Genomic DNA, 27828 nt, shown 5'->3' with positions numbered 1-27828 from the left:
GGGACCCACTCTCGGCTCTGCTGTCTCCACAGGAATCACAGACTAAGTCAGAGGCTGAAGGCGCTCCACTCATGAGGGGTCTTGGGAGAGAAGGGCCGTCTCCACATTTTCTGGTGAACGCAGAGGCAGCATCTGACGGGGACCCAGCAGGTGCAGCAGCTGAGTGGCTGGGAAGCAGGCTCTGTCCTAGAGCTCTGGCTCCCTTCCTCCCAGGGCTTGACCAGAGGATGTGCACACTTGTTCCTGAGCACAGTCAGGAACCCCAGTAGTCACCAGGACGCCTGCATGAGAAGGTAAGATGCCTGAGATTGTGTTTAACTTACTGGATGAGCTTTAAACTTGTGTTCAAGAATTGGTTTAGAGACCCAGGTCTGCATCCTCCTTCTGGAGACCTCTGGGGCCAGAGAACAAGGGATGCTGGTCCTCACCTGCCGTGTTGGATCTCCATGGCCTCCAGGGGAGTCACTTTCCCTATTTAACCACACATTCCCTGCACAGATGGTATTTATGCTCAGGAGATGACTCACTCCTTATCAGCATACCCTTCTATAATAAATATCCCTATCAAGTTCAAACTCACTGGGCTTCAGAGTGAGTTGGGTGGTATTAAAAGAACTTCTCCTTTTCTAGGAGCTCTGTAGATTTTTTGGAATTTACTCACAAGATCCACTTCTCTATGACTGTGACTATGTTAGACTTCTTTATTTAAGATCTGGGTTTCACTTAACCAATTCTTTCACTTAACTAACTACATCATCTCAAGATTCTTATTGTCTCTGTGCCTCAATTTAATCACTTATAAATTAGAACAATATTACCGACCTCATAGAGTTTCCTGGAAGATGAAATGAAGTCATGGCCCAGAGAAAAGTTGAAACAAATATTTTTTGAATGAATAAATGACTAAAGCAATAATATAAATGTGAAAAATTATCAACCAACACATTGTATATGATGAGACTTGTATTTACTGACTGTTGTCTATGTATCAGAAACAGTTCTAAGTTCTTGAACACATACCGTCTTAAAGTTAAGTGAAGGAATTGGGATGCAAACCTATGTCTCGTGGGCACCCGAGATCATGATTTTAACTTTCACCTGTGTTGCCTCTTCTATACTGGTGCTAAACTGCTTTGTCACCAGGGACTCCCTGGGAAAGAATGACCAGGTTCTTTAACTCTGGCTCCCTTTACTTGAAAGTAAATTAGATTCCTATGGTTTTATAACTTACTGAGTTTAATAAGAAAAAATATTGCTATGACATGTGTTGATATGAACAAAGATTTTGGTGTTGGCACTAAGTAATCAATACCAAATATTGGAATCAAGTCCCCAGCATTTGTTAGTTGTTACTCTGAGCAGAGGATGCGTTAGGCTTATGCCTCAGAAATAACTTCATTGAAGTGGGGACAGAAACCAGTTGTTCTACCACCTGCCTTCTGGTTGGTGAAAACCCAAGTACATAATGATTTGACTCTACACCTGCACCAAATAGTGATACTCCCTCTCTGGTTGCTGGAAAGGGTTTCTGTTTTCTTGGATACAACGTTTCCCCAGGTTCTGATAGCCTCCAATGATTTTTGAATTCTTTCTCTTTCACTACAAAAGTGTGTACAAGCATTTGCTCAAAGCGGGTACAAGCATTTGCTCAGAACTGTGTTAGATTCTGTGTGGTTGCTTCCAAAAATAGTAGTCCTGGCCTTTGCTGTAAGAATCATGATGGGAACTATCATTTATTATGACGTTACTACGTTCTAAGGGCTATGTTAGTTGCTTCATATATATTGTTATAGTCAGGGTAAGCTAGTAGCTAGTTTATGCTGTGGTAACAAACAATCCCAAAATCTTAGTAGCAAGTAAAAATTTACTTCTCAGTCTCATTAAATGTCTACTGCAATTGGCTGGGGGGCTCTGCTCCACATTTCTTCATATGCTGACCTAGAATAAAAGAGCTTCTACCTGTTCTATCTATGACATTGCTGGTTGCCATGGCAAGAAGGGAGCACAATTGTGTCTTACATTGGCTATTAAATGCTTCTGCATAGAGCAACACAGAATACTTCTGTTCTCATTTCATTGGCCAAACCAAGTCCCATGGTTAAGTCCGACTTCAAAGGACAGGGAAATGCTGTTTGACCATGTACCCAAAAGGAGGAAGGTGAGCATTGTTAGTGATGCACAAATGACCACCACACTTATGAGATCTGCCTTAAACCTCAGGACAGCTCAGTGAGGTGGGTCTGTTATCTTTCCCATGTTATAGATGGGGACACTAAGAGAGGTTAAGTAATTTTCCCAAGGTCACACAGCTAATGAGTAGAGGGAGAGGGACAGTATTTGAACAGAGACCTGGAGCACAGGAGGGACCTTTTACAGGGCACCGTGCACATGGGGCAGGGTCCTCATGGATTCATTCTTCTTGACCACTCTGAGCTTCCCCACCTTTAGTTCTCCTTCTGTATTATGTTAGTGCTAAGCCATGGCTAAAATGTACGATCCCCAGACATCTTTATACCATATGAACTTGTATGACCCACTCAGGCTTCGCAGTACCTTGCACAGGTTGGTTATAGTGAAACAAGTCGGGGAATGGAGTTCAAGGTAAGTGGATCCCTGAGCTGGAAGGAACCTTAGAACGTCCTCTCTAGCTACTTCATTTTAGAGGTGAGAAGGGTCTTGCCCATTAATCAAAAACCCATGACCTGACTTGCAATTCTGGGTGCTTTGATTGGTGGGACCGAGATATTCCTATGCATGGTGTATTTTAAAAAAGAAGGGAAAAGGCATGGAGTACAGCCCTGGTGGGCTGACTATGATGTGCTTGAACTTGAACAGAGCTGTAACTGGATTAGGCCTGAGTGGAAAGGTTAGTATCCCCAGAGTCTGAGATTTCACAGAATCCCACCTCTGGAATTCTTGCATACGATATCAGAAAGTCTCCCTGAACTTTCTTAACTTTGCCATCTTGAGCTCTTAAAGAAAACACTAATTGTATGTTCTGAAATCCAGAAAAGGAAAGGGGTGAGGGACATTGAGACCAGCCATTCTAGCCCTGGCTAAGCCTCCACTGGCACAGGCTCCAGGGGTGAGCTTGCCTCTGTGGATTCCCAGCCGGGAAGCACCACCCTGGTTTATTTTCAGAGGTGGAAACTCAAGCAGCAATTATCTCCTGTCACAGCAAATTAAAAGTCCAGGCTTACCCATCCCAGGAGCGGGCTGAGTGCAGCCAGTGGCCAGCAAAGGGCCATAATGACAGGCCGAGGTTGGTGCATTTCCTTTAAAGGCATGAGCCACTCACGAAACACACAAAGTAAACAGAGACATAAAAGTCCATGGAAAAGGCCCGCAAGTGAGAGCACGAGTCTGCACCAAGATCAGAGTGTATTTTGATTTTGCAGGGGATCGAAGACTGTGGCAGCAAGAAGTGCTCAGCAGAAGATGAGTTTGGGTCTGTGTTTAAGATAACGTGGGAGCTATTGTGCGTGACACTGCCGAGGGTGGGGGTGAGTGGCCCTGACTGTCACACACACACAGAGACACGTACACACACTCATTGCTGTGGCATCAAGAGCATTGCTCCCTTCCACTCACTCCTATCAGAATCTCCATCCCTGCCTGGACTCCTGCCTACCTTCCTGGGGACAGGGCAGCCTGGCCCTGCTGGCCAGTGTTTCTGCTGGCCCTGCTGGCCTGTCCTCTCTTACATTCTGTGCCTGCATTATTGCAGAGAACTTAAGCAAAAGTCACCTCTTTCAGGAAGTCCGCCAGGACTGGTGCTTCTCAGCTCCTGCATCTTCCCTTTGTGACTTCTTTTTGCAGCCAGCTCTGCCACTTTATGTCAGCGAGGATTTGTGGTTGTGTCAGTTTCTTGGGAGTGAGTTTGGGCTTTGTTACAGTATAAGATCTGCAGGAGTTGAGATTTTAATTTTTCCTTATTTTATGCCACACACGTTTAACTTTCAAAAAGCGTTTTCACATCTATCATCTAATTTTGTCTTCAGTGTTACCTGGGGAGGTCAGTGGGTGGGAAAAATCATTCCAATTATGGATGGGAACTTACACAGCAAGGTGGCTAAGAATGGCTGGGGTGGGTTTCTGATCTCTCTAAGCTCCAATTCTCTCATCTGTAAACAGGGATAAAGTAGCTCCTGCCCATAGGTTATTTTAAGGATTAAATGAGGTAACACGGTAGCGTGCTTACCTCACACAGAGAAAGTGCCCAGTAAAATTGTCATTATTATTATTTTTTTTTGCGGTACACGGGCCTCTCACTGCTGTGGCCTCTCCCGTTGTGGAGCACAGGCTCTGGACGCACAGGCTCAGCGGCCATGGCTCACGGGCCCAGCTGCTCTGCGGCATGTGGGATCTTCCCGGACCGGGGCACGAACCCGCGTCCCCTGCATCGGCAGGTGGACTCTCAACCACTGCGCCACCAGGGAAGCCCCCAAACTGTCATTATTTCAATGGTGATGCAGCTCAGACTCAGAGAACTTCATGTATAAGGGGTGGTAGGAAAGACAGAGGGAGTTGGAGACAGCAGGTTCTCTTTGGGCAAATTACTTTGCCTCTCTGAACCTCAGCTTCTTCATCTTAGATAGTAACAACGTCGTTTGTCACATATGTCACAGCAGGCTTGGGAGGATTAATTCAAAACTACTTTTGAAAGCATATTGTAAATTGAGACAAATATATTAATTTATTAATCTGCCTAAATTCATGCAGCCTTTCAGTACTGGAGCCAGATTTCCTTATTCCTGGTGACCTTTCCAGCAGGTGTGCTTTCCTCTGGAGTCCCCTAGGAGTCCCCATAAGTTCTGCTGACTGCCTGTGGGCTGGATAGGGGGGCTGCACACCACAGCTCTGAGCAAGGGGCGCCCCCAGCCTGCCGCCCCTCCCTTTCTCCTGCCTGCCCTCATAGGCAATGGGATTGTGCAGAAAAAGCAGAGCTCAGAAACAAACAGCCATTTCTGCTGTCCCGACTCCTTTGCCTTATCTCTGCTGTTGGCCAAGAGAACAGGATGGGAGGGTGAGAGAGACCTAACAAAAACGGATCTTAGCCACTGGGAGGAAGCTTAGAATCTACACAGCAACCTGCACCCCTTACACTTCACAAGTGACTTGTGACCCCCGTTACTAATCTCACTGTGCTTAAGGACAAGTGGATATATGTGTGAATATTTTACTAGCATTTTCCCATTGGCCCATGGATTAATTTCTCTAAAGCCAGCATCTTTTTGGCCTGCAGGGAGAACGTGGTCGGGTCTCCACTGCATGAAGTCACTTCAGTCTTTTCCCCCCACCGATGAGGAAGTCCAAGATCAGAACTACTGGGGGTCTGAGAAGTACCCAGTGGCTTTCCCTGCTCAGAGAAGAGCAGGTTGCTTCGGACATTTCACATTGGTTGTGAAGTTCTTCAGGGATTGTCTGAGCCCCTTCAGACCACAGTTCTTCTGAGATGTTGACCCAGACAGGGTCAGGTCTGCAGTAGTCAGTTCAGCCTACCCTGAAATATCTTGTTTCCATCCTTCCTGCTTCTGTATCCCCTTTCCTAAGCATTATTTGCTCCAGAACAATTTAGAGGTCTCTAAAAAACTGATTAGATGTGATGAGATAACCCTGTTCTCTCCACGTGGCCAAACGGAGTGATGGAGGTCAAGGACTGAGAGATTTGGTCCCAAGCTTGACTGTGGACTCCCAGCATGATGTTGGGAATATTCCTGAGACCTTCTATCAGAAATAAAAGTTCTGGTCCTTTATTGGTCATAAAGATGAGGTAAGAATCAGTGAGACTCTGAGCTTGAGACCCCTGTATGTAAGCTCCTACTATGTCTATTTTTTTTCTTTTTTCTTTTTTTTAACATCTTTATTGGAGTATAGTTGCTTTACAATGGTGCATTAGTTTCTGCTTTATAACAAAGTGAATCAGCTATACATATACATATATCCCCATATCTCCTCCCTCTTGAGTCTCCCTCCCACCCTCCCTATCCCACCCCTCTAGGTGGTCACAGAGCACCGAGCTGATCTCCCTGTGCTATGCGGCTGCTTCCCACTAGCTATCTATTTTACATTTGGTAGTATATATAAATCCATGCCACTCTCCCACTTCGTCCCAGCTTCCGCTTCCCCGTGTCCTCAAGTCCATTCTCTACGTATACGTCTTTATTCCTGTCCTGCCCCTAGGTTCTTCACAACCATTTCTTTCTTTTTTTTTTTAGATTCCATATATACGTGTTAGCATACTGTATTTGTTTTTCTCTTTCTGACTTACTTCACTCTGTATGACAGACTCTAGGTCCATCCACCTCACTACAAATAACTCAATTTCGTTTCCTTTTATGGCTGAGTAACATTCCATTGTATATATGTGCCACTTCTTCTTTATCCATTCATCTGTCGATGGACAATTAGGTTGCTTCCCATGTCCTGGCTATTGTAAATAGAGTTGCAATGAACACTGTGGTACATGACTGTGTTTGAATTATGGTTTTCTCAGGGTATATGCCCAGTAGTGGGATTGCTGGGGCATATGGTAGTTCTATTTTTAGTTTTTTAAGGAACCTCCATACTGTTCTCCATAGTGGCGGTATCAATTTACACTCCCACCAACAATACAAGAGGGTTCCCTTTTCTGCACACCCTCTCCAGCATTTATTGTTTCTAGATTTTTTGATGATGGCCATTCTGACTGGTGTGAGATGATATCTCATTGTAGTTTTGATTTGCATTTCTCTAATGATTAGTGATGTTGAGCATCCTTTCTTGTGTTTGTTGGCAGTCTGTATATCTTCTTTGGAGAAATGTCTGTTTAGGTCTTCTGCCCATTTTTGGATTGGGTTGTTTGTTTTTTTGATATTGAGCTGCATGAGCTGCTTGTAAATTTTGGAGATTAATCCTTTGTCAGTTGCTTCACTTGCAAATATTTTCTCCCATTCTGAGGGAGAAGCCCTCCCATTCTGAGGGTTGTCTTTTCGTCTTGTTTATGGTTTCCTTTGCTGTGCAAAAGCTTTTAAGTTTCATTAGGTCCCATCTGTTTATTTTTGTTTTAATTTCCATTTCTCTAGGAGGTGGGTCAAAAAGGATCTTGCTGTGATTTATGTCACAGAGTGTTCTGCCTATGTTTTCCTCTAAGAGTTTTATAGTGTCTGGCCTTACATTTAGGTCTTTAATCCATTTTGAGTTTATTTTTGTGTATGGTGTTAGGGAGTGTTCTAATTTCATTCTTTTACATGTAGCTGTCCAGTTTTCCCAGCACCACTTATTGAAGAGGCTGTCTTTTCTCCATTGTATATTCTTGCTTCCTTTGTCAAAAATCCTACTATGTCTATGAATCCAAACAATTATACATATTAGAGGAATAGGTCCTCACAAACTTATCAGTTCATCGTTCTATCTTTAGGCAAAAGGACCACCAGATGGTGTCGAATCAACCATAATTTAAAAGAGAAAGATGGTGTCATGGGGTCCTTTTGATCAAGTCCTATCTGATTTCAGTATCTATGCAAACTTATTGACACTATCCTAGCATCTTACCTTAGTCATGTATCAGTTATCCATTTCTGCTCAACAATCTATCCTAAAATTTAGTGGACTAAAACAACAATTATGTATTTGTTCATGATCCTGTAATTTGGGCCAAGCTCAACTGGACAGTTCCTCTGCTGGTCTCACCTGGGCTCATGTATGCTGCAGTCATTTAGCACGTGAGGGGGTAGGGAGTGAGGAGTGCTGACTAAGGGGCTGACCGTTCCAGATGGCCTCAGTCGTGTGTCTGGGGCCTCAGTGGTGATGACTGGAACTCCTGGGATGACTGGGACTCTCCATGCTGTCCCTCATCCTCAAGGATACCAGCCTGGGCCCCCTTACATGGGAGTCACAGAGCATCAAGAAGGTGAGGATGGACACTAAAGGTCCATTGTCACTTCTGCCACATTCTATTAATTGAAGCAAGTCACAGGGCCAGCCCAGATTCAAGGGGGAGGGAAAATAGACTCCACCTTTTATTGGAAGGATGACAACTTCACATTGCAAAGAAGGATGCACCTAGGGATGGAAAAAATTGCTGGGTCCGTACTTATACTCTATCACAGTTGCTGAAGGTACATTCTTATAAATCATTCCTCTCTTCCTTTAGGAATGACCTGCTCCTGACAAGTGCAGATGGAGACTCCAAAGCTGCCTTTCTCTGGCTGAGTGAACTGGTGTAAATCATTTAAGTGGAAATATAGAATGAACATATATGGAATGATAACTGTGTATAAACTCTATACACACATAACCCTATTTAATTCTCAAAACAACATTGTCCTAAGTCTTATTCCTATTTTATTGCTAAGAAAGCTGATGTTCAGAGAGAGTTAAAGACTTACTCAGTATCACTCAGTTCTAAGGGATGGAGCTGGAAGTTTCTTCATCTATAAAATGGGAATCGGGTCTTCCCTGGTGGTTCAGTGGGTAAGACTCTGAGCTCCCAATGCAGGGGTCCCAGGTTCAATCCCTGGTCGGGGAACTAGATCCCCCATGCATGCCACAACTAAGAGTCTGCATGCTGCAACTAAGAAGTCCTCAAGCCGCAACTAAGACCTGGAGCAGCTAAAATTAAATAAATAAATAAATATTAAAAACAAAATAAAATAAAATGAGAATCATAAAACTTATGACCAGCATAGTTGGGAGGATGTAATGAGATTATTATATGTGGAAGTGCCTGTTAAACCCCAAAGCACTGCACAAATGTTAGTGGTAGTTTTCATCAAGCCGGGCAGACTTCTTTGGGGGAAAGGGGGTTCTCTAGAAGGCGCCAAAGCCATCTGAGCCAGACACCAACTGTTGTGTGTCTCTCAGCTGCTATTTACTTTGGCTTCAGGCCAAGTCCTTCACCTAGTGCCTTTGGCAGTGATGGACAAGCAAAAGCGCTGTGGGCCAGGTGGCAAGACAGGGCAAGCAACAGGTGAGGACACAGGCTTTCCCCACAGGCATGTTTCCATTGGAAGAAGGGAGAGACAGAAGCAAGACTCTGGCTGTCTTGGTATTGTCCTCAACTGCCTCAGCAGCAGGTCAGGGATAGAGAAATTGTGTGTTTTTAATTGACTCAAGATCACAGACACATCCGTGCATTGCCTTGAGCTTATGTTTTCCCAGCTCTGCTTTTCACTAACTCTTATCCCAATTCTTTCCACTGTACCTTACTGAAACCTCATTCCCTTATGATGAACACTTCTACATCTTTGACCTACAGCCCATTGTTTCCTCCACTTCCTTGTCTTATCTGGATTGTTCACAACCTAATTTTGGGGAAGGGGGGTTAAAACTTAAAACCTAATTCTTTGTGTAGGAGGCAGTGACGACCTTCTCCAGTCTTCTCCTTGCACATTTACCATGTAATCTCTTCCTCCTTTGAGCTTTAGGCTATTCAGATGCACCATGTTCTCTCTGCTCTGCCTTGCTGCTGTTATTTGCTGACCTCCCATCAGTTACTACCATCATTCTCTGAGAATTCTGGCATCACACTCACACCCTACCTGCCATCACCAAAGACAGCTTTGATACTCACCCAACATCCTGGACTCAGAGATCCTTAACTTTTACAACTCCACTGCCCTTGATCCATATCCCAATGACAGCTGAATGCAAAGAATTGAGGCCTCATATGGGGAAGTAAAATTAGATCTACGCCAGGTAACTGAAGACAGCAGAACCAGAACCTGTGGGAAGATGTTAAAGGAGACAGGTTTCAGCTATTAATCAGGAGGAATCTCCTTGCAGAGCCGTCCGCTGATGAGACAGGCTTCTTTGCAGGTTGCTTACAGAAAGCGTTCACCAGAAAAAAGCCTGGAGTCAGGAAATCTGGTTCTGAGTCTTGTCTCTGCTCCTTACCAACTGATGGAATTTGTGTAGGACTCAACCTCTTTAAATCTTAGTTTTCTCATACTTAAAATAAATAAATAAAGAGTAATAGTTTCTACCTCACTAGGTCATAGTGAAAAACAAATGAGATCAAGAGTGAGAAAATATTTATAAATTGTAAGATACTCAACAAATATCATCATAATCCCTGGGAAGACAGAACCTATGAGTATATAACATATATAAATCCAAAGTTTTGTTTGTGAAGCTAAAAATGAAGAAAGAAGACAATTAAGTAATGGATTCTGGTTAAGATAATGGATTGAATACATACATCTATTTTCACTCCCTCTCCAAATCCTGGATTTTTTTTAATACGCATAAACCACAAGGATGGGGAAAATGGGAGAAGAAACAATGACAGCAACATGTTGGAGGCATGACAGTAAACCTGAGAAAGCTGAATCCTCAGGGCAACTGTGGAAAAGTGAAAAAGGAACTCGATTTATCCTACAGAATTTCTGAAACAGCAATTGGAATACCGAATGATGGGCCTTCACCCTCCAGGTGGAAGGTTAGACATGTCTTCTCTCGGAAACCTGACCAAGTCAAGAGGAAACACCTCAAGATACTGACACTGGGGGTTCCAGCCAGATCACCCTATAAGGAAGCTAATATTTAATAAGAGCCACCATGCTTTGAAGCTTCCAATCAACTTTTTAGTGCCTTAAATAGTAAAGGTAACCAAGGATCATCAAACATATGAAGAAAACCTCATATGGAAAGCAAAACAATTTTTAAAAATAAGGCAATTTAGAGGAAGTGGAGACTTTGTAAGGGAGAAGAGAATGTGTGTGTGTGTGTGTATGTGTGTGCACGCACGTGCGCACACGTGTGAATGTCCCAACAGTATTCAGTAGTTTTAGGGAGATAAGATTCTTCAATCATGAAATAAGATCGGGATGCTTTATTAAAAAGGAACATTCACTGGGGAAAAAAAAGAGCTCTTAGAAATTAAAAATATGATAGCAAAAATGAAAAATTCAATAGAGGGGTTGAAAGATAAAGTTGAAGTTTTCTAGCAAGTAGAGACAAAAGACAAACAGATAGGAAAGAGAAAAGTTTTTGAAAGTTAAGAAAAACTATTCTAAGGAGCCCAATATGCAAACAATAGGAGTCCCAGAAAAAACAGAAGAGGCAAAATGAAGGGAGAAATTCATTAAAGAAATAATTCGAGAAAATTTACCTGAGTTGGAAGATATGAGTTTCCATTTTGAAAAGACCACCAAGTGCCCAGCCCAGTGAATAAAAATAGACTCATATTAGTGCAAATCATTGTGAAATTTCAGAATGCTCAGGACAAAGACAAGATTCTACAAGCTTTCACAGAAAAAACACACAAAGAAACAACTTAGAATGGTATCATTCTTTTTAGTTGCAGTGTTAGAACAGAGGAGCCATGCCTTCATAATTCTGAAAGAAAATAATTTGCAACCCAAAATTCTACACTCAAACCATCAGTAAAGTTTGAGAATAGAATAAGGACCCTTTTTGACGTTCAAGGTTTTTAAAAATGTACTTCTTCACCCTTTCTCAGGAAGTTTCAGCAAGTTACACTCAACCTAATGGGAGATTGAGCTGAAGAAGAGGAAACCATGGGATACAGGAAGAGAACAACATGGCAACAACATGGGAGAAAGACCAATGGTATTTCCAGGGAATATGACTCAGGACAACAGCTGTGACCCTGCTAGGAGGGGTAACTAGACCATATAGGAATGGTCAGAAGGCTCCAGAAGATTTCTCCAGGATAAAATTGATCGCCCTTGTGATGTATTTGAACATACTGGCAGGAGACTTGGACAACTGGTGGAGAGTTGACTACTGGTTGCAGTAGTGAAAGTGCATAGAAAATTAAGCAAATAAAAAGACAAAATAAAAGATAATTATTAGCTCCAGGGAAAATACAAAATTGTTCAAGAAAGGAAACTAATAAGTTTACTACATGGCTCAGCTGTGAATACTGTTTACATAGACATAAAAATGTAAACACTGAATATCGATCTAAGCAAAATTATAACATAATTGCAATGAGAGGGTGAGAGAACTGGATGGGCATGTGATGATGAAGGAAGATGAAAAAGAATTAAATTCTCTGTCTTCCATGGTGGGAAGTCAACAGATAATGCCTAAAAATGAAAGATGAAGAAGTAGCAATATGAGTGTATTATTTAGAGTTAAATATGGAGACATAGTCATTTGAGTTGAAAATCATTGCTGATGGGGAAAGGAAAGAGTAGGTGGGGGAACTGATCTTTTCTGTAACAAATCTGGTAGAATAGTTTGATTCGATAAAATGTGACATTTGTAACTTTGATAAAAATACAAATGGAAAATGATTAAATAGTGTAGGTGATTCTCCATGCCATCCCTCTTATACGGTTGTTGCTGCCCTGGGGTAAGAGTGAGACCAAAGACACGGGGTCTGCCTCCCTCCATCCCACATTGCCTCTGTTCCCACGTGCCTCTCATTTTGGGGTTTTCAAAGGTAATGCTGACAACACTTGACTTCACCCTACATGCTGACTTTGGAACTTAATACCTGCTTAAGACATGTCTACTCTTTATGAGAGGGGCTTCCTGGCTTCAGTTAGAGATTGTTCTATATGTCTTCTCCAGTTCCTTCCAACTCCCAGACAGGGCATAAAAATATACAAACCAACTAGAGTTATACAGGCGCATACCCAAGGGCCTATGGGGTTGATGAATGATTGAAGTGGCTGGAGCCAAGGAGAGGTCAGGGCAGGCTCCCCGGAGGAGGGGACATTTTACATTCTGTTCCTTGAAACAGTGCACCAGCCATCTTCTTGCTGCATTAAATTAAAACATGCCTGAATTGATGCTTTTTAATGTTTTCCTTTTTTCAGTGTAGTTGAGCACACAAAGTCACAGCCAAAGGACTCGATATTTTCAATGTCCAGTATTGAGGCATTATGTAATAGGAGAAGTATGTGTCTGCTGTGTAGTTGATATGCCTCATAATGAGGAGCGTGGCTCCAATAGCTTCTGCAAGAATGCCAGATTGTGAGCAGCAAGTGGACAAATAATAGGACTCAGGTTGTTTGATTTTCTTGGCTACATCTTTTGCCCCACTTGCACCAGTCTCACTGTCAGCTCCCAGTGGGGCTACCAGGAGCCACATGAGAGCAGTCTCCCTGGCAAGGCAGAAGCAAACAAGAGATGAGGGAACATAAGACTTGAAGCAGTAGTTGGTTTTTTGGCAAAATAAACAGCTGTGATAACCTCATTCCAAGCTTTAACAAAGTCTTGTGCCAAAAATGCAAAATGCCAAGTGGAAGAAAAGCACTAAACTTCTCAAGGGCCCCGTCCAAGAGCCCTCACAAACCTATTCAAACATGATTGCTCTCATTATCACCTCCCAACATGTTCAGGTCCCTTTTGGACCCTCAGAGGGGCACTCAGGTTTCTTTCAGGCTGTGATCCAAGTTTGCAAAGTCTTGCAAAAGAGCTCATGTGTGGGTGATGTCTTAGAATGCCCCATTCTCAAGTTTAGCCAGCCCCAGGAGATTTTTTTGTGAACAATACAAGGATCCCAAACACTATCTGGAATAGGCTTATTTGTTGTGACAATAAATGATTTTCTTAGGGGTGGGGAGGGGAACTTCAACAGGGCTACAGCTGTGGTGGGGAAACACTATACATTCAAATTAATAAAATCTCTCCACTGTGTTTAAGGGAGAAAATAAATCTGATGAGGTATTGTGTAGGTGTGTCAATTTAGGTCCTCTGGGAAGCAGACTCTGAGACGGGAGACGGGGGGTAAGAGATTTATTGGGGGGTAAAGTCTGTGAAAGATAAAGAGGAAGAAGACAGCTTTGGGCAGGGAACTTTGTTAGACTGTGATACAGATCTGATACCTGAAAGGAAAGCGGAAGAGAAGCAAAATTGGTCAAGAAAAGCCTCAGACCAATCCAATAGCAACTCCAGAACAAATACTGCCCATTAGGGGAGACCACACTGGACAGAAATGGCCACGCCCTAGTGCTTCTCCTCCCAAAGGCTCAGTCATTGCCCGGGGGCTGCAGCAGAGCACGAAATCAGCTCCAGTGCTGTGCATAGAAAGCAAAGGCTCTGCAGATAGCAGATAGCACTTAGCACAGCTGAATGTCAAATTCTTTCTTGAAGGAAGTTGTTAGCAGCATGCCTGTCACAGTAGGGATGATCATAAAACAATAAAATGCCAGGACAGTCTTAATTCATGCATTTAGCCAGGATTGAATGGATGTGGAAAGGGTATGACAAAACTGTCTATCTAGAAGAGAATATACTGAGCTGATTGAAATTTGAATGGTATAGCTTTCTATCCAGTTGCAATAAACACATTTTTATTTTTAAATTCATCAGTAGCAACTTTTTTTTGTTTTTTTGCGGTACGCGGGCCTCTCACTGCTGTGGCCTCTCCTGTTGCGGAGCACAGGCTCCGGACGCACAGGCTCAGCAGCCATGGCTCACGGGCCCAGCCGCTCTGCGGCATGTGGGATCCTCCCGGACCGGGTCACGAACCCATGTCCCCTGCATCGGAAGGCGGACTCTCAACCACTGCGCCACCAGGGAAGCCCAGCAGCAACTTTTTATTGATGTTCTACTATGTACCAGGCACTGTGCTTGACCTCTACCCATATAGAGTTCACAGTAATAGAATCAAATAATTAAAACAACGCATGATAAAGACTAATGGAAATGCATGTGAATTGTTGCAGAAGCTCAGGGAAGGAAGGGCAAAAATATGCTATGACTTAGGTGTTTGTTTTACCCTTCCATGGGGCCCTGCCAATCTATTTCATACCACACTAACTTGAGCATGTGTGTTACTCACGTGTGCTTCCACAATGGGTTGGAATAGGTTAGGTAAGTGATTATTGGTAACCATCTCTAGAGCAGAAAGTTTTCTGCTGAAAAAGAGGTGAAGGTTTCAGTTACTAAATTTAGACCTCACTGGGACCCAAAGCAGTCCATTTTTAGAAAATGGAGTACCTACTTCGTCCCAACCAAACTGGACCTCAACTCCAAGTCTGCTTCTTGCCTGGGTCTTGGCTACTACCCCGGGCACTACCACCTCCAGACTGCCTAACTCTTCAGTCTACAGCTTTGCTACCGCTATTATCCCATTGATTTCACACTATAGGGCCTTACCGCTGCCAGAAGCCATTACACCCACCTGACATATGGGCTGGACCCCGCATTATGCTGACAGGCATAGACTGGGATCAAAACTAGTCTTTGTCAATCCATATTAATGTACAATTATCCGCAGTGGCTCAGGAATCGGCATTTTCTGAAGACTTGTCATGCGTGTCTTGAGATGTTTTTATAACAACAGGGAAAAATAGATCCACCCTATGTGAACTGATACAAAAGCAACTTCCAAGTGCAGAATGACGTGCATCTTAATGCTGAAAAAATGTACAAAAATGTATCATATTTTATTGCCAAAGCTGACCCTTTGTTTCCTTGTCCTGGAGTGGGGTAACTGGAATTCTGTTATGTTTTCTTTATTCTTTTTCTTTTTAATCCTTTATATTTTACCTACAAATCACCCCATTGGTAAGAGAGGCTCTGTTATGAACCACATGTTTCATCAAAAGTAAACCTTACTTTCTTCTTCTGACTGTTGCCCCCCGACAGGTTGGGGAAAACAGTTTTGTTTTCATAGTGAAGTCGCAGACATAAATCTTCCAGGATTGCGATCCTTATAGCAATCCAGCTCATCTCATCATGAGGACTCCTTCAGGTTCATTTTCTGGCAAACAAATTGAGAGAGAGATTCCTTCTAGAAAACTCAAAAGCTGGCGGAGAGCAGTGCTTTCAGCGGCCCTCAGCTCCATGGTGACCAGTTCATTGGGATCCTAAATTGCAGGTCCAAACCTAAGTTTGCATCCAAACAACAGGACAAACCTCTTAGATTTTTTTTAAACTCCTTTATTATATTTCCTTCTCCTTCTCCTTCCTGCCTCCGCTGCTTAATTTGTTTGTTTTTAACCTACAATCCACAGTAATGCGGGAGACAGAGCACTCGGCTTGGAGTTAGAAAGAACCAGGCTCAAACCTCTCCTTCTCTGCTTTCTAGCTGCGTGACCCTCAGTGCCATCTCTCGGCCTGTTTCCACAGCTGTAGTTGAGGAGTAATCACTTCACAGGGTTACTGGGGGGACCAAATGACATAACATATATAAAAGTGTCTGGCACAGAGTCTCTTAATAAAATCCATCAGTCCCCACTCCCCTGACCAAATGCTTGTCTGAAACGGGACTCACAATGAACAGGTCCACTCAGGGGGCTCACTTCCCCAAGAGTGGGACAGCTGATTTGTCAACAGAAGTCAGCTGCAATGACCAGCTAAGAAGGTCCAAGCTTAGGATGCAGACCACTCAGCTCGATTGCAATATCAGCCACCATCTGCCCCCCAGGAGAACTGAAGCTAAAGTTTTCTGCAGGAGTTAAAGAATTCACTTCCTTCCCCTTTCTGTTTTTCCTGTATTTAGAGGGCCTGACATTGTCCCAGAAGAATCAGATTAGATGAACCAGTATAAATGAGGGAATAAGTTTGTCAAAATATTTTCCTTTAGCCTGGCAGATATTCCTACCAAGCCACCATAACTTCTTGACTACCTCTTCCCTACTCTCTCTCCCTCCACACCCATGCCTCCTTACTTCCTGCAAACATCATTGTTGCCATCATTGTTGCCACTTTAAAAATGGCCTAAAGGATTGTGAAATGAAATGAATGGGTTGCATCACTCAAACCAAGACTGAGGGAACCCCCAAGAACTCTCTCTCCCATGATGAATCATGTGGAAAGTCCTCAGCTGGAATTTCAAGGGCTTCCCCATTTGGCTCCATCGGACTTTCCATCCTCACCTCTTGCTAGGTCCCAATATGAACCTGATTCCCAAGCAGATAGGTCTTCCCTGCTCTCCGTCTGTGTCCTTACTCCTCTGTCCCAACCTCAGTTTGAATTTCTCCCTTTCTCCTTTCTACATCCAATTTTCATTCATTCTTCCAGGGCCATCACAAGCCCTCTGCCACCCTGCTTTCCCATAGACAGGCAGCACATACAAACTTTGGATTCAGATAGTATGGGGTTTGAATCCCCCTCTCTGCTACTTATTAGTTGTAGAACTTGAAGCAAATCCCTCACACTTTCTTTACCTCAGATTCCATACCTATAAAGTAGGATAACACCACTTCACCATATTGTTAGAAGGATTAAATGAGATGAAATGTAGAGCATGGTGGCTCGTAAGTAGTAACCAATCAATAAATAATGGCCGTTATTATTATCCTCCTATAATATCTGCCACATCTCAAACTTATCGTCAACTAATGGCCGTGCTGTACAGTTTGATCATATTATATTTAATTCATGACCAGCTGCAGATATCAGATTTTTGAAATTCCAGTTGAGGAACATGTGACCTTGTATGAAAAATATGATTAGGGAAGCTGAGGTCATGTGTGAATCTATAAAATTTATTATAAATTAGTTTACATTCATTAAAATAAGTCAGTAAAGGCAGAATGTTAACAAAGAAGCTATAGTCATATTTTATAAGTATCACATTAGTGAGAATTAATTTCCACCTACTATTCTTGCTCCCTGGAAACTTTTCTGGGATCCTTTGACTCTGTAGAGTCAAAATGATGCTTTTGTATTCAGTTTGCTTTGCAACAGCTAATGCCAACGCCATGAGGCAATCTGATCTGGGCCTCTTCCTCCAACCAGATACTTAATGCATTTTTGATTTGGTAACTTGGAACTATTGACTCTTGTTTCCCAGATTCTTACTTCCAATCCTGCTCCCTCAGCCCATCTTACACCATCTCAGCATCCTTGAAGAAATTGATCCATGCCAGCCTTCTCTTCCCTGCTTCCCCAGATGAAGAGTATCCTGAATCTGGATGAAGAGTTAAGTCCATTTTCACGGAGGGTTTCTATCTTATTCTCAAAGCTATACTCAGCTTAGCAGAGGAAATCTAAATCTAAATGTAACACGGTCCAGCTCCCTCTTTCACTCACATTGCACAGAAGGTGAGACGCCATTGCTGAGGGCTTCTGAGGGAGCCTCTTGGGGACATGACCTTTTTTCTTAATGCTTACTTCCTTCTCTTCCCTTCCTTTGGGCCTCAGCTCTTTACCCTCTTCATGCCTCTACTTTCTCCATTTTCTCAAGGGAGCCCTTTCCTGCTCCAGGAATAATTTGGCTCCCAGCCCTAAGATTCTTCTGGTGACAGCAGCATTGTCTGTGTCAGGCATTCTTGGATTGCCTGGGCTTTCCTTCCTGTGACTACAGGCTCTTGGGAAGGGATGGAGAAGAATGCTTTTGATCCCCTCCACAGGGAAAATGTGAGGGTGCTTCCACTCTGTACTGAGATTTCTCCTCCCAAATTTCTGAAGTTAAACACATCTCACTGTGGAGTTTCATCTCTCTGCAGAGGCTCTCAGCTGGGCTCTATCTGTAGTCTTTCTAGTAACATGTTATGATTCCTTTTCATGAGAACCTGGAGCCCTGACTGTATCTACTATTATAAAGTGGGTAACATGGCAGCAAGGGAAAGAGAAGGTGAGTCCCTAAAATAGACTCACATTTCTGGAAGGATGACCACTAATGTTGGTGCTGACTTACTGACCTTGCTACCTGATGACCAAAACCAGCACTGTTTGTAAAAGGATGTTCCAGTAGCCTCGAGGCTCAGGGCAGCTGCTGGGACAGTTTTGCCAATTTTGTTCTTTCTTAAGTATCATTATGATGAATACCGTTTATTAGAGTTCATTGGAATGTGTCTCTGTATCTTGCATCCTGGAAGAACCTAACTGACAATGTACCCAGAGCTGGGGAGATAAAGAAAAACTTGTGGCCTTTAGTTGGGGAGATGGACTTATAAGTAGAAATGTCAGTAGGTGGAGTTTTAGTTGCTGCTGTCCCAAATTACCACCAAACTTTGTGGCTTAAGCCAACACAAATTTATTCTCTTACAGTTCTGGAAGCCAAGAAATCTCAAATCAGTTTCGCTAGTCTAAAGTCAAGGTGTCAACAGGGCTGGTTCCTTCTGGAGGCTCTGGGGAGAATCATTTCCCCATATTTCCTCAACTTCTCTAGCTTCTGGAGGCTGCCTGCATTCCTTAGCTCATGACTCCAACCTCTTGTTTTCATCGTTACATCTCCTTCTGTCTGACTTCTGACTCTGTCTTCTCCTGTGTCCCTCTTGTGAGGATCACTGTGGTGACATTAGGCCCACCAGACTAATCTCCCCATTTCAAGATCCGTAACTTGATCACATCTACAAAGTGCCCTTTGACATGTAAGGTACTGTTCACAGGTTCTGGGGGATTAGGACGTGGATATTTGGGGGGCCGTTAGTCAGCTGACCACATAGAGCAAGTACCGTGATTGGCGTAAACACGGGGCTGTGGGCATCTACATTTGGGACACCTGGACCATGGGAGAGGAGGTCAAACATATAGTAAGGCTCTCAGCAAAGCTTTCTTTATAATAAAATTTCCCCTTTCCCCATCCTCTCTAATTTGCCCACCATCTCAGGGCTGCAGGAGAGATGTGAGCGTGAAGATCCTGTCAAACGCGTTACCCAGGGTACTGCTGCCCTGCTCCGCATTCTCTCTTGGTGAAGGTCATCAAGGTTGCCCATTTCCCAAAATAGGACGTGGAAATGGCCTCAGTATCCCACTTCCTCCAAACAAGGGAGTACAATGGTATGTGCTAGGAGTCATAATGGGGAGTGAAATTGCTTTTCTCAGGGATGATGGGTTGGGATGGGCAGAGGCTAAGGTGGTGTTTCTTTGTCAAACACCAAGGTGTGGAGGTCCTGACTGTGATTTGAGTTGGAGCAGAGTTGTATCAGAGGAAAACTGTATGGCATTTATCCCTTGGATTTAGGGGAGTGATTTTGAATAGAGTAACTAGGTAGTTACTAAAAATTATTGCAGACACCAAAAAAATTGATGTGGGTGGTTCTGTTAGGAAGGGAGGCTTCATTTACTGGAGAATGGGGGGAGGTTAATTAAGAAGTAAGGGTGTTTATAAGTAGGATGCTTAGCAGGGGTGATGATATTGTCCTTGTCATTAAATATTTCCTTATATAAAAATACTATCTTGGCACTTACTTACGGAGAAGGTTGATATTATTAAGCATTCATTGCAAAATAAGAGTGCGTGTGCATGTGTTGTGTGTGTGTGTGTGTTCCCAACCAAAAGTCAGAAGCAGAGACTATGTTATCTAGTACACAGAGATTCAAAGCCTGGATGGATGGTTGGATGCATGGATGGATGGATGGATGGATGGATGAGTGGTTGGATGGATTGACGAACAGATGAATGGATAGATGGATAAATAGATGGAAGCAGGGATGATTTGTCACAATTGGAGCCTCCAGCTCTGAGATCTCTGATTCTGAATCCAGACAGAGGAAGGAGTGGAGTCACTAGTTTGGGGGGAGTATCATTAAAAACTTTTGCAAGAAGCATTTGCAGCTACTTCTGGTTTCTCTTGGCTGGTTGTATTTGTTTTCTCCCAAGCCCTACTGGGGCAGGGTCATCTGTGACTTATACTTGGGGATATGGGAGGTGGCTTTCCCTTCCCTTTCACACAATAACTGAGTATCATGCTGCCCTTCTGTTTCCGTCCCTGCCTTTCTGCATCAATTTTCAGCTTATCTGAATTCTCATTGTGTATGCTCATGTGGGCTGATTCCATTACATTGCTTCACAAAAGAGTTCCTGGACTCCATATTCTAGAGTAATTTAGCTGACTTCAATATGAATCAAAAAGGAATGATGTTTGGCAATCTTTTGAGAGCAATTATAGCAATTAGGGGAGCACACCATCACAGGCTAGCTGTGGGTGCAGGATACCAACACCTTAGCTACAGTGAATGTCAGATGAGAGCCTGGGGACTACTGGGCATGGAGGACATCGCTCGAGACTGGCTCTCGGTGGTGGGAGGCCTTTGGCCTCACAGAGGGGTTAAGTACCTCATTATCATTTAAGGAACTTATGGCCTAATGATTGATGAACTTCATTATATTAGCTTTCTAACTATCTTTAATAAAACCCTTTAACTCTAAAGATTTACTGGTCTTACTGGTTTTGTGCTTAAGATGCTGTGCAATAATCTGCAGATGAGACCTCCTTTTTCTCTGAAGGAGGATGAACAAGGGATTGGGAACAGGGAAAGATTACAGTGGTTCTTTAAGAAGTTGCTAGACCAATACCAGCTAGAACTAAGGAGGAGAGTCTTTCCCTGCTTCAGGTTCCCAGCTAGATTCCTAAGCTAGGTCTATGTGACTCATGCTAAGCAGAGTTCTTAGAGTCATGCATGGTGAATTCATGACTTCTCGGCAGCTTATTTCAGCCTAGCTACACTTTCCCACCTTCACTGGATAATTACCCAACACTTTCGAATCGATTAATTGGATCTTACGTAAAGGAAGCCACGTTGCGGAGCGATGGCAAGTTCAAAAGAGTACGACATTAAGAAAATTAAGACGGGGACTTCCCTGGTGGCACAGTGGTTAAGAATCTGCCTGCCAGTGCAGGGGACACGGATTCAATCCTGGTAGAGGAAGATCCCACATGCCGTGGAGGAGATAAGCCCATGCACCACAACTACTGAAGCCTGTGCTCTAGAGCCCATGCTCCACAACAAGAGAACCCACCGCAATGAGAAGCCCGCACACCACAACCAAGAGTAGCCCCCGCTCATCACAACTAGAGAAAGCCTGCGCGCGCAGCAACGAAGACCCAACACAGCTAAAAATAAATAAATTAATAAACTAATTTTAAAAAAAAGAAAGAGAAAGAAAATTACAGTTTTTTGTAAACTTGAGGCCACCAGTGCTTATTCCAAACTTTAAATCTTTAAAGATCAAAAGTCCTGCTAGAGGATAAAGCATACCAAAGCCATAGAGAAACGTTAGTTTTGGCAAGATGAGCAAAGAGAAGTGGGAAGAAAGGAAGCAAACAAAATTCAGAAAGGAAATTCTACCTTAACTCTCCTCACAGAAGTTTCCTTAAAAAACAACAAACAATCAGCCAGCCGTCTTTTTATATCATTGAAAAAATAATTAAAAGAAAGATATTTAAAACGAGCGACCTCTGCAGGCTCTGCTGTTTTCAACATATGAAATTCTGAAGTTAAAAAGTTTTGTGGAGAGCTTCCCTGGTGGCGCAGTGGTTGAGAGTCTGCCTGCCGATGCAGGGGACACAGGTTCGTGCCCCAGTCTGGGAAGATCCCACATGCTGCGGAGCGGCTGGGCCCGTGAGCCATGGCCGCTGAGCCTGCGTGTCCGGAGCCTGTGCTCCGCAAAGGGAGAGGCCCCAACAGTGAGAGGCCCGCGTACCGCAAAAAAAAAAAAAAGTTTGTGGAATTTAATCTCTTAGGAAGTTAATCAGAAGGCCCAAATGCTCATAGCCTCAGGGTTTGGCATGGCTGGTTCTCTCCTTCTAGGTAAGAAATACCCTCTGCGTAAATGTGATATGCCATTAGGTGAAACCCCATCCCTGAAACACAATGATTCAATTTAGTGGGCTTTAATAAGGGTACCAAGTCCAAGACTCCAACAAGAGAGTTAGGAAGTCACCCGGTCGTGTTTGCCTAACAGGAACAGCAGAAATACAGCTCAAATCCCTCACCAAAGTTGAGATTTCCATTGACTTTACAACATAAAACCATATCAGGTTACATAATAACACCATTTGTAGAGCTGAATCAAGTATAAGAACATTCTGTCTTTCCTTAACACATGTATCCCAATGGTAAACACACAGGGTAGGGTAGAAAACTGCTCCTTTTTCATGTTTTATCCTACCTTAAATTTACCTGGCCTCAAGGAGCTAGTACTCTGGGTAAGTTGAGTTTTGTACAATCCATAGCGGTAGTTCCTCTTGCTAGTAGAACTCATGGGAGTAGGACGAATAATGGAAACTATGCTTCATAGTAAAAGTTCCAAAAAACTGCACTGTACAGCAGTTTAAACCCAACTGTAGCATTTGGTCTGTGCTCAAAGTAAGAACAAAATCCAACCGCAGCCTGTACTTGCATACACCTGAATTTATGGCTTATTTCTCTTCTTGCTTCATTCTGCATGGGACAGATCTGAGTATGATTCATTTTCATTGAGAGCAACCCAACTCCAGGCCACAAAAATCAATAGGAGCCCTGTACTCATTTTGGCTGCAAAGCTACAGAGCAAGGTGAGAAATGGTCCCTAAGTTAAAAGGAAATAGAGTATACAGACACAGACCCACCTACACACAGGCAATTGAATTCACTTCCACGCAGGCTGCCAGAGGAAGCTTACTGTAAACCAAGCTGGCACAGAGCACAGAATGTGATCCGCTTTCAGGAACATAATGAAAATAACAACCCTCCTCTCCTTTCCAAAAAATGCTGAAGAAAGACCAGCAAAATTAATCTGAATTAGATCTGTGGGTATCATCAAGTGTAGCAATTCACATCCCTGGCTGAGATTTGAGTGACTTGGTAAGTCATTAAAAAATACAGACATAGGGCTTCCCTGGTGGCGCAGTGGTTGAGAGTCCGCCTGCTGATGCATGGGACACAGGTTCGTGCCCTGGTCCGGGAAGATCCCACATGCCGCGGAGCGGCTGGGCCCGTGAGCCATGGCCGCTGAGCCCGTGCATCCGGAGCCCGTGCTCTGCAACGGGAGAGGCCACAACAGTGAGAGGCCCGCGTACCGCAAAAAAAAAAAAATACAGACATAGATCTATCTTATAGCACTTTGGGGCAAGGGTAAAGAGGGAGCAGTGACAATTTAATCTGTAATAGGTGAAGGGAGCATTCTTGTCCTAAAGTCTCAGATCTGGGTCCTTTCTCCTTTCTCTGGAGAATATCTCAAGTGTTATATATAGCAAGTTTCGATGGTGTGTGTGTATATGTGCACACAGGTCAGGGTGTGTGGATGTTTAATATTAATATCCCAGGGGTATGGCTACAATTGAGGAATAGTTCACTCTCAGAAGCAAGTACAAATAAATCTGAACTTTATATATGATTTGCTTTATATCATTCTCAACATTAATAGAGTAATCTCTTTTCACCTGGGCAAAGAAAGACCTTACTCTGGGTACAGTATGAATATTTTTATGAAGAAAGTTTCCAGAAGCCCAGAGTAATGCTTCGTATCTGTCCTGGAGATTCAAGCAAACAACCTTTATCCACATGCAAATATCTCATTGGAGCAGTACTGACTTCTGCTTGCTCTTCTCCTCTGGGAAAACTCTAGAAACCCACAGAAGGGACTCATTTCAACCTTCTGTGTGTCCCTGAAAGTTGCCAGGAGTGTCTCTTCTGTCTGAAGTGTTAAGTCAGGAGAACACACCCATCAGAGTGAGAGTGAGATCTGTTGCCACATGGTAAGCACAGCGTTAAACTCTTTACGGACGAGAAGACTGAGGCACAAAGGACAGCAGTGATTTGCCCAAGACTGTGTAGCCCAGGCATCTAATGCCGAACTCCTGTTCTTAAGCACGTACTTCTCTGTATTGGGGAGGGTTTCCATGGCCAGCCTAGTTCTTTGTAGCCCTTGAACTAGGTGACAGATGTCTCTGGGAAGGACCAATTCCACGTAGCAAAACCCCAAGTGGGAAGTGTGACATAACCTGCTTGGAACTGACAAGGCTCTTCCTTCCATGACCTACCTGTTTTCTTCCATATGCTCTTCCTGACACATATGGTCCCAACAGTATGTTCCTGACACACACATTGTGGACACTGACTTTAGCAGAACTATTTCTCCTACTTAGCTGACCACTTGCTACCAAGGGTCATTTATAGAGAAGTTTATTTCTTCCTCTGCTACATGGTGATAAGAGCACAGACTTTTAAGTCACTTATGGATGTAAATCCTGGGCCACTGGCATAGTTACCTTGAGTTCAAGATGTAGTAGAACCAGAGCCAGGCCCAGCACTGAGACTTGGTGGGGGGAAGGTAGGGTTCTGGGTCTGTGGGGCTGCAGACAAGGCAATGTGTCCTCGTGCAGGGCTAGCTCACTCTGAGGTGTGACTGTGTGATAAACTAGAAGCCACGAGCTGATTACTGTGGCTCAGGTGACCGAGGGTGCAAAGTCCTCTAAGCTGAGTATGTGGAAGGTCATCTTCCCTTGAAAACTATTGTGAAAGCATTCTGTACACCAGCACCCGTGGGGCCGCCAGAGGAGGGATCCCTGGGGCAGGGGTCCCAAAGGGGAGCCCTGCCTCCTGCGGCCCTCACCTTCCACTGGTGTTGCCCCTCCACTGCCCGTGCCCCTGAGATGACTGGCTCCAAAGCTCTTCCATGCCCACCTCCCCGGAGCAGCCTAATTCCACGTGCTGGGTGTTGAGTGGGTGAATCAGAAGAGCTTTAATGAGAAGGGACTTGGCTAATCAGACTGGTAGCTGCCTTCACTGACTGAAACGTTGGAAGGGAGTCAGGCTGGTCCCGAAGAATTCCAACTGCTTGAGGCAAGTGGACACCCTCATGCCCAGGCTTCTGGGGAAGCAGAGCACCGGAAGTCTGCCCTGCTTCAGGGCTTTGCACCCAGCCTGCCATGGGCACTGTCTACTCACCCATCAGCACCCCTCTGCTCTGAGACAGGCCTGGACTGGACACTTAACAAGCATTGGGAGCCCTGGACTCAACGGAGAGAGGGAGATCTCTTGTAGAGGGTTAGACTGGACTTCTAGAAGGTGGGTTTTCTGACACTCCACTCTAGGAACTGATGGAAACAAGCTACCTCAGTTGTAAAACCTGCCTCACAATGTGCTCTAAAACTAGAAATGATCCAAGTGTTTGTCAGTAAAAGACTGGAAAAACAAATTGTAGAGTCGCCATACAAATGGAATATCACTCAGCAATGAAAAGGAATGAACTCTATTATTATCTATAATAACACAGATCAATCTCAAAATAGTTATGGTGAATAAAGAAGTCAGACAAAAAAGAGGCCATATTGTATGATAGCTCCAATTACATAAAATGTTAGAAAATACAAGCTATAGTGACAGAAAGCAGATAACTGGTTGGTTACCTGAGCCTGGGGCTGTGGGCAAGAGAGAGGCAGTAAGGGATGACAAAGGGGCATCAAGAAACTTTTGGGATGATGGAAATGTTCATTATTGATTGTGGTGATAGTCTCATGGCTATAGACATATGTTAAAACTTATCAGATTGTATGCATTGAATATGTGTAGTCTATTGTACAATAATACATGTCAATAAAGCTGTTTAAAAATGAAAATATACATATATATATTATATATATATATACATACGTGGGACTTAGCACTGTGCCTGGCATACATTCTGTGCTTAGTAAATGGGGCTATTTTTATCATTTTCACACTGGGCTTCACTCTCACCTATTTCCATAACAGGAGCTAAGGACACAGAGATCCTGATTATGTGATGTGTCCCATGTGAACTCTATCCAAAGGCTAAGGGAACCTCAGGTGATCAATGGAGCTAGAGCCAGTGTAGAAAGAGATTTAAAAACTGGTTTGGGAACCCCTTCCAATCAAGCGACACTTTCTGGAAAACATGTTATAATCTCCATTGGTGGAAAAAACCTTCCTGAGATATATTTCTGAGAACGCCTGTAATTCCAACAGCACGCTTTGGCCTGTTTTCCTGCCATGTCGAGACTGAAGGATTTTTCCAGCTCAGTCATTTCTGCCTGTTATTTAAAGGCCCCTGCAGTTAGAGATGGCCTAGCCACTGCACAGTGGGTGGAGTCCTCTTAGCTGGGTTCCTGCAGCCCTGGGTTCCAGGGTTGCTTTGGTGTTGAGATCAAGCTTCCCCCAAGCCTAAGTTTACCTCCGTTGAGTTCAACATGCATTTCTTTCCAAGGACATCCATTCTCATTCTTAATCATTCAAAACATCAGAATCTCCCCTAGCCATCCTGCCCTTGCACGCACAGAAGGGAGTCTCCAGGGAGACTCCCTTAATTTGACAGAATTCTCCACCGCACTCCTAAACCTTGGGCCATTTATGATTCATTTGTGACTAAGTATTAATTTTTAAAAATGCAAACTTGCCTTGGAGGGATAAATAGTGAATAGTTTTCCCATTCACATTTTTCTAGAGAAGAAGGAAGCGGGTAGAATGCTAATACTGGATCAGCAGATGAAACGCCAACAAGGAGAAAGTTTTTTCAAAGAGAAATCTCATCCACTTTACCATCGGGGGGGGGGGGTCATTGCCTCCCCTGTTCCCCAAAGGCCTGGTATCAGGAGCCTTTGTATTTGTGTCAGCAAAACGCAGGGGCGGGGGGTGGGTTTCAACCTCCTCTGAGGATCAGGCAGCAAACACTTCAAAAACTCTATCGTGAATGTCTGGATAAAAAGGGAATTTTGAGCTGCTATTTTAATCAGGTGAAAGCCAATTTGCTGCTTCACTCTTTGAACTTTCAGATTTTCTCAGCCCCTGAATTCAGCCTCCTGGTTACTGGGGAAACACATTTTATTTTTTTCCCTGAATCTGTATCTGCTCTCTAATCACCTCTAATCAAGAGCTGTAATGTTGGTTTAGTTTCATACAGAAGAATCATAAAACTGATCGCAGAGGGTCTAGTGATAAAGACAGGAATCCAAAGATACCAGGAGGCCTGAGCATGCACTTAGCAGGTCAGGCTAACCCCTGACCCAGGAGACTGCTGGCTCCTTGGCCCCTATGACAGTGTTGCTTGTTCTGCTGGGCCAGGTGCCCCGCCTTAGAGATGTCACCTACATCTGTGTATCACACCTGGAATCAGTGCCCATTAGGATTCTGAGTCTTAAATGATGAGGGATTGACCTGTTTGTAGGAGGGGCTCCTCCATGCAGACCTCTGTCCAGGGCTTCAGATGCATTCAGGAAGCCTTTGGCAGGGTTGGAATGCCTCGGAGGG

The 27828-nt window shown here is 43.7% G+C and overlaps 1 long non-coding RNA gene across 3 annotated transcripts in view; it reads left to right on the top strand.

Annotated features, from left to right (window-relative positions):
* The window catches only part of LOC149747775 (uncharacterized), an 89453-nt gene extending 62248 nt beyond the window's left edge, over positions 1 to 27205 (top strand). For all 3 annotated transcript variants that reach the window (XR_016395472.1, XR_016395470.1, XR_016395471.1), the window contains exon 4: positions 33 to 27205. This is a non-coding gene — a long non-coding RNA (uncharacterized LOC149747775). The remainder of the gene's footprint in view (positions 1 to 32) is intronic.
* The last annotated feature ends 623 nt before the right edge of the window (positions 27206 to 27828 follow it).

Source organism: Delphinapterus leucas, chromosome 13 (genome assembly GCF_059928025.1).
Source record: "Delphinapterus leucas isolate spDelLeu-1000000601 "Yukka" chromosome 13, BTC_Dleu_Yukka2, whole genome shotgun sequence".
NCBI lineage: Eukaryota > Metazoa > Chordata > Mammalia > Artiodactyla > Monodontidae > Delphinapterus > Delphinapterus leucas.
The sequence above is the reverse complement of the archived record's forward strand: the minus strand, read 5'-3'. Positions and strand labels throughout refer to the sequence as shown.